Source organism: Perca fluviatilis, chromosome 9, assembly GCF_010015445.1.
Source record: "Perca fluviatilis chromosome 9, GENO_Pfluv_1.0, whole genome shotgun sequence".
Classification (NCBI taxonomy): domain Eukaryota; kingdom Metazoa; phylum Chordata; class Actinopteri; order Perciformes; family Percidae; genus Perca; species Perca fluviatilis.
This window is the reverse complement of record NC_053120.1, coordinates 11842083-11854727: the sequence shown is the minus strand read 5'-3', so window position 1 is coordinate 11854727 and position 12645 is coordinate 11842083. Positions and strand designations below refer to the sequence as shown.

At 40.1% G+C, this 12645-nt stretch overlaps 1 protein-coding gene across 3 annotated transcripts in view; it reads right to left on the bottom strand.

Moving 5' to 3' along the window:
• The window catches only part of ddah1 (dimethylarginine dimethylaminohydrolase 1), an 82019-nt gene that overhangs the window by 61846 nt on the left and 7528 nt on the right, over positions 1 to 12645 (bottom strand). Inside the window, exon 1 of one of the 3 annotated variants that reach the window (XM_039810766.1) lies at positions 2610 to 2725. The exons of the other annotated variants lie outside the window; for them this stretch is intronic. The gene's annotated coding sequence lies outside the window, so the exon portion shown is untranslated. Of the gene's footprint in view, positions 1 to 2609; positions 2726 to 12645 lie in introns of those variants that run through there. 3 annotated transcript variants of the gene reach the window in all.

Below are 12645 nucleotides of genomic sequence, written 5' to 3'. Positions count from 1 at the left end.
GTGTCTTTCTTTTTTGTTGCCCATGGTTTAAACAAAGACTAGTTGTAATAATGTAAATGACTAAAAGGGTGTGAAAGGGCAGTTTATTTGACGATGTGTGTCTTGAAACGGATGTGGACATCATAGCAGTGGGTTGTCGTGCGTCAGGGGTCTGGTTCATGCTGGCTTCATCTTGACATGTACTGTAAACACAAAATCTAATCTCTAGTAATATGAGGCGAAGAGTTTATAATTTGCTCAGTGTCTTTGAGGCAGTTCGCTCAGAAACAACCAAAGTGGAGTTGGCCATGGAGAGCCTGAAGATACAGTAGGACTTATATCAAATTCATGAGGAAAAGTGCTTCTTTAAAACTAGTTTGAGATTCTTAAAAGTCAATTTTCAACGTGTGACTTCTTCCCGCTGGTCTTTCATCGCTTACTTCACTCTTGATGTAGCTCCAAGTCACCAGGAGCACTGCACTTCACACAGACACACAGTGCCTAAACCAAGTTTCGACCAGGTTCCATCAACACTGCACAGAGCCCTGCCTACGCTACATGTCGGAATCGTGTGCAGAATGAGATTATTTCAGCTAGCGTGAGCTCATTGGAAAGTAGACGATTTAACTAAGTAGTCTGATGCTGGGTTCGTTTGATGCTCTGTCAATTTAAACTGCCAACTGGGGAAAAACACAATCACGTCAACCTCCTGGTGATGATTACAAGTAGGATATGAGGAGTATTTTGACAGGCTCACACCTGTAGTAACAGCACTGTGGAGGCCAGATGCGTTTTCAACATTTTCGTGTTCAACTTTTCAGTTACTTTTCCAGGCTACTTTAATAGACCATTATTCTTCATCAAACAGCAAATCAAACGTCTGTATTTCAGTGTTCTGTTTAAAGCATGAAGACAGATACGGTTACTGCTGCAACTACCGAGTGTTTTCCATTATCGATCAATCTATTGCCCTTAAAAAAAGTCCCCTCACAGTTCTTCACATCCCAAGGTGACATCTCAAAATTGCTTGTCATCAGTCAAAAACCCCCAAAGCGTGCAAATTAGAGTGATATACAAAAGCCGAAACTGGGTCTGTCATGCTATAGTGGTGGATCGACAATCCACCCCTTTGATCCAAAATGAAATATCTCAACAACTACCGGATAGATTGCCATTAAATGTAGTTTACACGATCCCTTAACTTTTTCAGGTCAACATTTCATGTTGTCATATGTCCAATAATTTGATTTCTGGTTAAATACCTGCTAAACTAATGACATTCCCATCAGCTGCATCTGTACTTTGTGTATAGTGCTAATTAGCAAATGTTAGAATGCTCACACGCTAAACTAAGCAGGGTGAACATGCTAAACATTGTGGCTGCTTGACATCAGCATGATAGCTTTGACATTGGACAGTGTGTTCATCCTTTCCTCAGCACAGGTATATCTCATTTTCAGCACCAGAGGCAGCAGCCAAATCCCATCAACAGGCCTTGAGATAAAATGACGGCTGTTAAGACTGTTGTTGTTCGGTGGTAGCAGAAAAAAACTCGGCATTTAACCACACCTGTCAACTGGACTGACAGGAGAGACTGATGGTTATAGCCTGCAAGATGTAAGGGATTCTTTTTGGCTCTGCATCTCCAGCAATCAATAAAGTTGGTGTTGACAGTTTGTATCTCTCAGGGAGTGTGTTGTTTTTTAAGAGTGAGAAGTGAGGCAGAGAGAGAGCGAGAGAGAGAGAGAGAGATTATAGGAGCGTGCAATTTATCTCAATTAGTCTTGACTGGTTTCTGCCATGTTTACAGAGCAATCATGGTATTACTAGTAAAGTATGTGTTTGGTTAAGTGAGGGCCACTACTAAGTACTTAAATGCAATCCTACTGCATCCACCGAGTTCTCATTATTAGGAGGTGTTTGTTGCATAATCTGCATTCAAACAACATGTTAGTACTCTTTATACAACATGCCAAGACGCCCAAAGCATGCAACCAATAACAAATGAACAACTTAGTATTTGAGAGCTCTTGTCACTATTTTAATATGTGCTTCAGAAATCCCAAAACATTTCTTTAGCTATGGATGGTATGTCTTGAAGTACAGGTGCTCAGGGCTTTAGTTACTGTCATTAACACTATAGGAATCAAAAGGTCACTGAGGCCACCCTTCAGACTAGATGAAATAAAGTCTGAGATGTAAAGATCTAGTTTCTGCCCAAGACTGAAAGCAATCTTTTCCGATCCGAGGTGAAACATTACCAAACGACTTGCTCCACTACAGAAGGATAAAGGTGCCATTCCTTTCAAAAAAACACAAACATTCCTGGAAAAGAGCAATCCATTGCTTAGTATTTATGTTTTTTAAATCTTGAAATAGCATTCAAATATGTTTTTCTTCATTCTGAAAAGAAGAAAATCACATTTACAAATGTGTCTCTGGGAGCCATGTCTCCCCAGAATCTACTGTGTCACCTCTTAGGTTACTTTACTTGCACAATTATGAATCTGATTCAGACAGCAGGCGAAATCTCGAAAGACAAGAGAAAAAGAAGAAAAGCATAACATTTTTTTTTAGAGATTAGATGGAAAATGGGGTTTTGTGTCAGCTTATGCTGCGCCCTCGCTGACCTTAGCGTGACTTTTCTCAACACCACCGCGCCTGGCCCACTTCCTGTGTCTTCCACTGCTCCGTCTCACATACCAAACCAGACATTCACACACCCACGGTGACGGCTGAGCGTGACCCGGTCATTCTGCGAGGCTGAGAGGAGTTCCTGTTCACTAGAGTCCCGCAGCTGTCTCGCAGCCTGCTGCACTGCACTGGGTTGGTGGGGTTGCCGTGGGTGAACCCGTGGCAAAAAGGGGGCAGGGTGCAAGGTGACGGCAGGGTGGGGGGAGAGCTCCTGGTTTATTCATGTTCTTTACGCAAGACTTCCTGGTACACACGAGAGGCAAAGTACTGGCACGTGTGGACCAACTTGTACAGAACACATTGTGATGATGTTCATTCAAGAAAAAAAGACTGCCCTGGAATGGGTTGCACCGGCAATTTGTATTTCCATAACTAAATTTGTGTCGTTACTAAGTGAGCTTGTTTCAAACTAGCAATTTACCAGTTTAAATCATTAGAAACGCAAGAAATGTCTCAGCTAATGAAAACCTCAGTGTTTTTTAGCTTGGAAACATCTGTAGCCTGTAGTCCAGTCAAAAGCAATCAACTTGGGTGCCCATATATAGAGGTTTGCTCCTTGACGCAGTCCGGGTTCAACTCTGACCTGCGGACCTTTGCTGCATGTCATTCCCCCTCTCTCTCCCCTTTCATGTCTTCAGCTGTCCTGTCAAAATAAAGGCCGAAAATGCCCAAAAAAATTATCTTAAAAAAAAAAAAAAACAATCAACTCTGTGAACGGAGAGTTACTGAAGCATCACAAGCTTTAACATTACTGCCAAAAATAACGGTTTTGAGTGGCTAACAATATAGTATGCTCTAAACCTTACTGCAAACCCTTTGTTAATTTATAAATGGCTTATTTAGATATGCATACATGGAGAAATATGTGTATCAGAGTTAGTGACAATAATGCAGTTGAAATGTCTGATTACACTAACTTCGCTCATGTTATTTAGTCTAAGACATTGGTATAAAGCAGAGGTGCCCAAATTCTTTTATATGAAGGGCCAAAATGTATTTGGGGGGGGGAAAAAGGACAAAAAAAAAAATATATTTTTTTGATTTAATTTTTTTTTTTTAATAATATATTTTTTTTTTTTTTTTTTTTTTTTTTTTTTTTAATAAATATTAATAGTTATTTTTTTTTTTTTGGGGAAAAAAAATTGGTATTTTTTGGTGCAAAATTTTTTTTTTGTTAGTCATTACGGTTAGGATTTTACAACACTTTTCAAAATAAGAGGAGAATAAGCATGCCAAAACAAAGCGAGCATGGGCCAATCTTAGCCCGTGGGCTCCAAATTGGGCAGCCTTGGTATAAAGAGTGTTTGAGGTATATTGTTATTTTTGGGATAAAACAAAATCTTCACAGTTCACTTCACTATTAAACAGAATTTCATCAAGAGTAAGGTCAAGTGTGTCAACCATATTCCATAATTATAACGGGTCATGTATATGTAAAGCTAACTTTTGTTACTGGGTTTGAGTGGTGAAACCCATTTTATCCACGCGATCTCAATGTACTAAACAATTGCGTTACAACAAGGCTACGTTCGAACTGCAACTGGCTCTGCGCCTTTTTTTATATATATATATATATATACACACACACACACATACATACACATACACACACACACACACACTGTTTTAGATATGTAAAAGTTAGAATAGCACAGGAAAGGTCCTACTCAAAGTATGAGAAGCTAGTTTAAGATGTCTGGCTTACTGCCAAACTGTTTATAGTGGAATGCAAAGACTTCATTTCCACTGCTGGTTCACAATGTGTTTTCAATGTTTGAGTAGATTTTAATGCCAACAAATCAAATCTCAGCAGCACAGTCATTTTCTATTGCTATTATCATATTACTGGAAATATATTTTATTCTTCCTGTATTGAAAGCAGACTAGTCTATATCCACGACGTTCCACTTCCGGGATTGCTCAGTACGAAAATTACAAACATTTTGCCGGATTTCACTCATTTAGGCCGGATATCCTTTGCCTTGGGCTTCCTTTGTGTTGGAATTTTAAATTACGGTCCGTTTATGAGGACTATGGTTAACCTTTTCTCAGATCTGTGCAAGGTAAATCCAGACAGCTAGATAGACTATCTTTCCATTCTGAGTTTTTTGTTGCACGACTAAAACAACTTTTGCACATACACGTTCCACCAAAACGAGTTCCTTCCTGAGACTATTTTGCAGAGGCGCCGTTGCTCCGTGCGGCGTTTAGCGCCGCCCAAGACGACTGTGATTGGTTTAAAGAAATGCCATTAAATCAGAGCGCGTTTTTCTCCCAGCCAGGGAATGCTGTGTGGACTCGCCAGACCCTCCTACGCAGAGCTTTGGAGAAAGGTCTGGAAATGCGAGACTAAAAGCAGACTAACCTATATTGCTCAGTCAAAGAGAGATTCTTACTTTTTCACTGGCAGATCATTGACATTGTTGAGTGGGTAATTTGTGGCCTAAGTTTCAGGTTGTTAAATGTAAATGAAATCATCTTAACCTGAGTAAGACTTTGGAAGACATTATGTTTCGATATCCTTTGTAAGAAAATGAATCACAGACGGAGGATGGGAGAGGAAGCAGCACTGCGATGTTACAAACGAACACGCCAGACGAGGAGTCAGACAGACAAACAGTGAGCGGAAGGGCAGGTTAAATGTGGTAGGAATGTGACAGACAGTTGGGGAAGGCACGTTGACCCTGGCCCACATGCTACTGGCGGGTTCCAGGTGTTTCACCCTTCTCCCCCGTTCACACGCGGATGTCAAGCCTCCCTGAAGGAAACCAGGTCGGTTCCGTAAGAGAAGTCATATAAGAGCCAGGAGGAAAGGAAGGAATCTGCAACTGCAGGCCGTCCAGTCAAAACAGGGCTGCTGTGCGTCTGGTGTTAGTTTGGGGGCAGCTACATGAGGCATGACCAGAAAGGGGCCTGCACGGACACATAAACTGCGAGGACTGAACCTAAATATTACGTCTATAAAAACATGACCTAAATATTGTGTCTGAAGCAGAATTTTCCATCCTGTCTCCAGACTTAAATTGACACCTTTTTACACTTGTTTTGACAGATTCTAGCACTTTTTAATGACCATTATTTTCCAGGCTCAGAGAGCTTACCTTACAGTAACTGCTTACAGCAGCATACCATTATAAGACACAGTAAGTCTCAACTGGCACTTCTAAAACAGATAATGGCTACACTTTAATTCTGAACAGTGTCTGAACAGTACCAGTAAAAAGGTGACAGGTTTAGTAATCATTTCATGGTGGATTTAAACTGAAGTTCATTCAGTTGATAAAGCTAAATCACACATCACCGCCCCGTTCAATTGATCTGAACTCTGGTCTATTTGCTTCAGTAAAAATAGTGAGGTTAAAAGTGAGGATCAGAAAGGGATTTTCTTTTTAGGCAATTAAGTATGTCTCAATTGTCAAACTGAGAGACTGCCAGCACAACCTGAAGTTCGGCATATGAATACAGAGGAAAAGAAGTCACTCAACTGCAGCTACTGGGAGACAGCCGGAATTATATGAAGCAGTTTATCAGACTTCAGCAAAATCACTACTTGTCATGGCTGCTGGATTGAGAGTTGAGTTTATTTCTGAAAGTGCAGTACTTCTTCAAAAACACATTTCAAGAACACTGACAGAAAATCCTCGCAGCTTGGCTAATTGAGCTCTTGTAAATCTCACAACTATCCATTCTAGACCGACAGTATTTGAGTAAGCTTTCCAAAAGGTTTAAGGTGTAAACCCTGAAACTTTTAAAACTTGGGAGAATCCAGTGTTGCATCTGTGCAGTACCTTCACCTTCCTTCAACATGAAGTTTGACAGGTGCAAACTCTCCAACCTAATCAACATTTGAGACACTTTTTATTATTATTATTATTATTATTATTATTATTATTATTATTATTATTATTATTATTATTATACCTGCCCTGATCCTACAGCCCTAACCAGCAATCACCTATGGTGTAATGTTCTCAAAGAACAAACTTAAACTTCACTTCCGCTGAAGGAAAACTATCACAACTCACTTGCAAAAATTCTCTCTAGACGTTATCCGTTTTTGGGCTCCATTAACATGCAGATACAAGGCTGGCTGCCGTTGCAACTCTAATTTCACTTACAATTTTAATTTATGTGCTGGTTTAGGTAATTCTGAGGCTCCAGACAACCTGCTTGGACTGAGGTGGTGAGCTGACACAGTGAAAGTTGTATTCATGCAGATTACGCAGTGCAGGAATATTTTGGAAGTAGTTTTGGTTTAAAATTAGGCTTACCTTTTTGCCCACTCTAAACACCAAGTCTTGCAAAAAGCAAGCACAAAGAGCAATTTTTGTGGCTTTAGCTGGTGAAGGAAGAGACCTTTGAAATCTCAAAAAACAAAAAAATGTAAGTATGTATGCTTTGCCTTTTTCACTTTGATATCTGCATTGCCAAATACGTGAGTTAGAGTTATCTAAACTGGCCCTTTAACTGCCTGGTCTGAATGTGGAGAAGCAGCAGTTTGACTGGGATTGCTCTTCGCTCTGTCACAGCGAGTGAACCCGGGTATCCTGTGGAGAAAACTCATTTTGGCCACATTTGTCCAACACTTCTGTCTTTCAGTCACAAAGCAGAATTGTAACCTACTTTTTGATACATTCCCCTTCAAAAATACATAAGATTTATAAAATAAAATGCTCAGTACTAACAAGAGTAATCAATGGAACATATCTGATAAAATCATTTTGCTGCCTTTTTTAATTTTCTACAAATCTGGACAGACAAATTCCTATACTGCTGTCCCTGTCGCTGCTAAGGGCAGGGACCATCCAGGGACTAGGATTTGGACATGATCCCTGAACGGCTTCCCACCCACGAACCACTTAACTACCAGATATGTAACATAGGGCCAAACTACACATACTGCTATGTGGCGCCCTGATCTCTGTGCTACCTTAACTGACTCCAGTAACTGTCCCTTTAGTTCAGACTGAACTGCAATAAAACCCCAAGCCAATCATTTTTTACCCTATCACATATAAAAAGGGATATAGACACATGAACTCTTTTACCTGAGTTGGTGCTGAAAAACTATCAATAAAGTATGTAAGCAAGCAAAAACATGCAAGTTTTGATTGGCATGAAGAGTGCCAGCAGTTCAAAACTTGCATCAGAGCATCTAGCGAGAGCAGTGACAGTATCCAATCAATCCAATTCACTGGGAATTCATCCACACCAGATTCCACTGAAGTTGGGATGTTGTGTAAAAAGTAAATATAAACAGAATACAATGATTTGCAAATCCTTTTCAACCTATATTCAATTGAATAAACTACAAAGACAAGATATTTAATATTTAAACTGATAAACTTTGTTTTTTTGTTGTTGCAAATATTCACTCATTTTGAATTTGATGCCTGCAACACGTTCCAAAAAAGCTGTGCAAACAGGGGCATGTTTACCACTGTGTTACATCACCTTTCTTTTTAACAACGCTCAATAAGTGTGAACTGAGGACACCAATTGTTGAAGCTATGTAGATGGAATTCTTTCCCATTCTTGCTTGATGTACGACTTCAGTTGCTCAACAATCTGGGGTCTCCATTGTCCTATTTTGCACTTCATAAAGCACCACACATTTTCATTGGGAGACAGGTCTGGACTGCAGGCAAGCCAGTCTAGTACCCGCAATCTTTTACTACGAAGCCACGCTGTTGTAGCACATGCAGAATGTGGCTTGGCATTGTCTTGCTGAAATAAGAGTAAGAAATAAGACATTGTTTGGATGGCAGCATATGTTGCTCCAAAACCTGCATTTACCTTTCAGAATAAATGGTGCCTTCACAGATGTGCAAGTTACCCATGCCATGGGCATTAACACATCCCCATACCTCACAGATGCTGGCTTTTGAATTTTGTGCTGATAACATTCTAGATGGTCCTTCTCCTCTTTGGCCCGGAGGACATGACGTCCATGATTTCCAAAAACAATTTGAAATGTGGACTCGTCAGACCACAGCACACTTTTCCCCATTGCGTCAGTCCATCTCAGATGAGCTCGGGCCCAGAGAAGCAATCTGCGTTTCTGGGTGTTGTTGATATATGGCTTACGCTTTGCATGGTAAAGTTTTAACTTGCACTTGTAGAGCGACGAACTGTTTTAACTGACAATGGTTTTCCGAAGTGTTCCTGAGCCCTTGCGGTAATATCCTTTACAGAATGATGTTGGTTTTTAATGCAGTGCCACCTGAGGGATCGAAGGTCACGAGCATTCAATGTTGGTTTTTGGCCTTGCCGCAAACGTGCAGAGATTTCTCCAGATTCTCTGAATCTTTTGATATTATGGACTGTAGATGATGAAATCCCCAAATTCCTTGCAATTAAAGTGTCCAACTTAAAGTGTTGGACTATATGCTTACGCAGTTGTTCACAAAGTGGTGAACCTCGCCCCATACTTGCTTGTGAACAACTGAGCCTTTTGGGGATGCTCCTTTTATACCCAATCATGACACTCATCTGTTTCCAATTAACCTGTTCACCTGTGGAAGTCTTTTGTTGCCCCTGTCCCAGCTTTTTTGGAACGTGTTGCAGGCATCAAATTCAAAATGAGTGAATATTTGCAAAAAAACAATAAAGTTTATCAGTTTGAACATTAAATACCTTGTCTTTTTAGTGTATTCAATTAAATATAGGTTGAAAAGGATTTGCAAACCATTGTACTATGTTTTTATTTACGTTTTACACAATGTCTCAACTTCATTGGAATTGGGGTTAATAAATAATTGAGGCCATTTTTTATTAAAGCATTAAGAAGCTGCTTGATTCACTCTTCTTTAAATTTATGAATCTGTTATTTAGACATAACCTGACTCCGCCAGATGGATTGCTTCGCATTTGCTCGGCATATCCATCTGGGAACTTTCCGTTGGAGAACTTTTGGAAAGGGGCGAAAATACTGGTTAGCTGATTGGATGAACCATCTGTCTATCACCTATGTTGGTGATAGACGGGCCAAATCAACTAATCAGATCCACGAAGCGTATGAAAATACAACCACAAGCCCGCCCCTGCTGCTGCAGGCAAAGCATAGCTCGTTAGCTCAGCAAGCAAGCAACATGTCGGTAAAGGATATTTGCCATTTGTGTAATGACAGTTTAGGAATAAAAGGCACCATTTCAGGTTCCTGGACCATATTCCAAAAGAAGGATCCAAGAGAAAAAAAGCATTAGCGAGTGGCTAACAGAATTGGGGCTACCGCTGTCTGAAAATACTGGTTAGCTGATTGGATAAACCATCTGTCTATCACCACTTAACCCGCCTCAACGCTGATTGGCCCGGTCGTTTGGCTAACAGCTCCAAATTTTCTCTATCTCAAGATGCCAGACTGATCTGCGAGTGGAAAACTGGAGCTCGCGAGATCAGGACGGTCTCACGAGGCTAATTTAGACAGTGGAGGTGACAGGAAGGAAAGTTTGGCAACATTTGCTACTCTGCAAACAACAGTTAAGGTCAGGTCAGGCAGAAAAATTAAAATGTTGTCATCAGACCTGGGAAATATTCTCAAGGCAATCTTACAGTGCATGCAGAATACATCTCAGTGACACTTTATTTTGTGGAGCGTCTAGTCAGTCTTCGAGGCACAAGGAGTGCCTTAAAAACAGACAGTCAACTTTAACCAAAAGCTAGGATAATGTTTATCATCAGGCTGAAAAATCGAAATGCGCATCAGATGTGTTTGAAACGGTCTGTGGGTCAGTCCCTCTGCCATGTTATCACACTGCAGTAGCTGTGTACAATAAGAAAATGATTGTATGCTGTCAAATTGAAACTTTAAACTATACTTAAGATTCATGGGGCCATGACATATATTCAAAGCTCATAACAGTATTTAAGAATTCATTCCTGTCGGCCTTGGGAAATTTTTCTTCATCTCGATTCTGAAAAAGCTCAAGATTAAGAAAAATATTTGGCTTATCATTTCATCACAAAGTAGCTGAGGCATACAATACTTTTGCCATTTAATTATGATTCCTAAATGAGTTCACAATAAGTGCCACCTGACAATCTGCAGCTCTGCATCCAACTTGGTGAACAGTTTCCACATATCAGACTAGTGTTTAGTATTCTGAAATAATTAACTTTGGCTCTTTGTCGGAGTGTTTTAGACAATGCTTCAGTCTGCAGTGAACAATCATGCAGTCCATTTAGACAAGCATGTCCCCCGATAACAAAGCTTTTAAGCCACAGCCTAATGGATGAGATGCCTGCAACCTTTCAGAAATGTTTATGTATCTTATTCCATTCCATATTGTCTTATGCAGTTGAACAATAATGAAATCTACAATGGATACAATCAATTACAAAAAAAGTGGTGGCCGCCCCTTTTAAAAGGCAGAGGGGAGAATGATCAAATTGTGTGAAGCCAAATTGTGAGTCTACAAGACGATTAGAGGAATAGAAGAAAGGGGAACTCAAAGCAGACCTGATGGATGAGGCCAATAGACCAACAACTAAATCCCACAGCGTGAAAAACAAAATAAAATGATAACAAGTGATTCCTCCCAATTTAGATAAGAGCACCACTGAAATTCCACATCAATTTCCCTGCTGCATTGCACACCTGCACTCCACACTATCTGTTCAGAGTTTGAAGTTTAGAATGTTTCCCCCCCCTGACAGTCCAAAGGATTTGGACAAAGTCCAGATTTAACTGGCAGCACATATAACTATTCTGGCTAATGATAAAGTAAGCTGCATTTATGTTTGTCTTTATAAAATCAAGATTAGAGAATTACTCACTTGCCCCTACAGTACATTAGTGTCTGCATGACTCCAAATTGGCTTCCAAAAGTTAAATAACCACTCATGTTAATGACAAACCGGTTCTTCTAACTGCAACTAAAACCAACTGAATCTTGCCTCATACATTTTGGCAGTAAATTGCCAGCAATAAATGGAAGACTGAGGGGGCTGAACATATACGAATCAAGGCAGCGGAAATGGACAAGGCCCCGGCCAACCATGCAGTAGATAGAAAAGCCATTTCCTGACAGTCTCTCATTAATCTTTTGGGTTAGAAAACAGACTCATCCAATTAAAGTCACCCAAGATGTTTGTTTATTCCTGAGAATAAAAAGCTTGATTCTCTTGGAATCAAGTCTTATACTGAACTAGTGGCACAGCATTAAGATGTTGTGATGCAGCATGCAAGGATGTTGAGGTAACCATGTGAGGAAAATCAACCCTAACCATTCAACCACCAGGGAATGGGAGATGCTAATTATTTCAACACAGGCATGTCTGAAGACTTCTAGGCAGAGCCTTCAAACATTATGCTATAATTGTAACTGACCAAGCAGGCAGGAAAAGCATCTGTCACGTCTACAGGAAGTGATTGATCACACACAATAGTTCACCTCCACCAGCAAAAGGATTTTTTACTCAAGAGGGCTTATAAAAAAAAAAAAGACAAAGAACTGCTGTTTACCACTTCCCATGATTTCTCAGCTCAAAAAATATGTACCTGACAATTACAGCGCCATCTGTTCGTAGGTGAATAATGAGGCAGCGCTCACACTGTAAGTGTACGCACTATTCTTAAACTCACAATAACATTAGCAAAGTGCAAGCATTATACTTATTTCACGATATGTTACACACAAGGGAAGTTCAGGCAAGCAAAGCGACTGGTGAGAGACATGCTCCTGCATTGCTGATTGCTTATTGCTTATCTGTTGCCATGGCAGCTGTTGTAAACAGCACGCCCGGCAACTGCTTGAAGAAAACTTTTTTACACTACTGTTATAAAAGCAATAGCACCTGTAATTATTGAGTACTTCTGTGATGCTGACAATGATACATCTCTGCCTCACCACGAACGGCATCTCAGGTTTGATAGTTAGAACTATACTTCTAAATAATGTGCTTATGATGAATTATACTGTGTGGTATGAGCAACACAATTGTGAGTGTGGTTAGTATACGTTATTCTTCAGC